We start from the raw sequence: 1,524 nt of genomic DNA on the forward strand, positions 1-1,524 counted from the left end.
CGCCTGGTGACCTCGTTCTAATTTGACGACTTCTGTGAAGACCATTCTGAGGAGCTGGACATTAAGACTCCTGACATGTCTATTTGGGGGGGGGTGAGCACAATTCGCCCCGAAATAGAGTCCTCGCCCTTCGGGAACCCCAGTGATCCCGCTGGCCCCACGCCGTCCCTGACGCCTAGTCCCAGAGGCTCGTCACCAGCTGACGCGCGCAGAGGCGCCTCCGCCGCCCGCGCAGCATCGTCGCTGTCAGTTTTATGATTTTGCCCTGACACAGTCACCGCACCACACCCTGGAGCACACGGAATTTGCATAGGTGTCAACTATCCCAGGACTTCGTGTTTTATATAAATGTGTTTTACAAGTCAACGCATTGACACTGGTGGTCGATTAGCCCTCGGGCTCAGCAGAGCCGCGCGGTGTCCTGTCCCAGGGTCCGGGCAGGGAGGGGCAAGGCGGCGCAGCACCCGCGGCCGAGACCGGACCTGCATTTCGGACCCGGTCTGACCAGTTTCAGCCTCTCCCAGAAGCGTCATCTTGCCCGGCCTGGAATTTCCCGGTCACCAGCCCGTGGGCCCCGTCCGCCCCCGCCCCCGCCCCGGCCCCCAGGGGGGCCCAGCGCCGCAAGAACTTCCCCTCCCCCCAGGTTCGCCCACACCCGCCCCGCCCCCTGCTGTCAGTCTGGCCTTGTCCCGCCCCCTTCCCCGCCCTCCCGCTGTCGGGTCCACTGATTTGCACGTTTAGTGGCTGAACGTCGTTTCTGAACAGCGCGGGGGGGGGGCTCTCCTCTCCAGGAGCCCAGACCGGGGTTGGGGGGCGGCCGAGGTGACCGACTCAGGTCGCCAGCCTGGGAGGGGGAGGGGCGCCCTGCTCGCGGGGGCCTCAGATCACCCTGTGTTTACCGTGGGGCTGGGAGGCCGGACCCGCTGAGAGCACTCTGCTGAGTCACGGAAAACAAGGCTTAACCGCGTCCCTGCCACCTCCTGTCATTTCTGACTCAGAGGGGGATCCTGTCCTCCCTCCCTGCGTATTCGCCTCAAGTGCCTTGTTTTCCTGATATTCTTCCTGTGGGCGGAGCAGAAGGGAAAAGGGTAGAGGCCGCAGGAAGAAGCCCAGGGATGGAACTCGGCTGCGACCAGTGTCCTGGGGACTTGTCCCCCACCCATCCCAGTCCCACTGGGTAGGTGCGTTGGGAGCACTGGGAAGCACTGGCTGTCCTTGGCCAGGCTGACACCCCAGAGGTGAGGATGCTGGGTCCCACGTGGGCATGCCTCATCCAGTCACGCGGCCTCTGGCTGCTGTGACAAATGCTGGGATCTCTGCTTACGACACCGGGAGCGAGGGACTCATGAGCTGACTGGGATAACCCAAAATGCTGAGGGTGACAGGTAAGGCCTCAGCCAAGGCTGCAGTCACCCTTGAGAAATGTTTGTAACCAAGGAAGTCAGCACGGCTCTGCAGAAGGCGTCAGGTGGGCGGGCTCTGTGGGGTGTAAACTCTGGGAGACTCAGCCCACTCATGCATCAC

The 1,524-nt window shown here is 62.9% G+C and overlaps 1 protein-coding gene across 4 annotated transcripts in view; it reads right to left on the bottom strand.

Moving 5' to 3' along the window:
- The window catches only part of CLN8 (CLN8, transmembrane ER and ERGIC protein), a 29,130-nt gene that overhangs the window by 21,464 nt on the left and 6,142 nt on the right, over positions 1-1,524 (bottom strand). The window contains exon 1 of one of the 4 annotated variants that reach the window (XM_023522328.1): positions 900-1,517. The exons of the other annotated variants lie outside the window; for them this stretch is intronic. The gene's annotated coding sequence lies outside the window, so the exon portion shown is untranslated. Of the gene's footprint in view, positions 1-899; positions 1,518-1,524 lie in introns of those variants that run through there. 4 annotated transcript variants of the gene reach the window in all.

This window comes from Pteropus vampyrus, unplaced genomic scaffold, assembly GCF_000151845.1.
Source record: "Pteropus vampyrus isolate Shadow unplaced genomic scaffold, Pvam_2.0 Scaffold338, whole genome shotgun sequence".
Classification (NCBI taxonomy): Eukaryota; Metazoa; Chordata; class Mammalia; order Chiroptera; family Pteropodidae; genus Pteropus; species Pteropus vampyrus.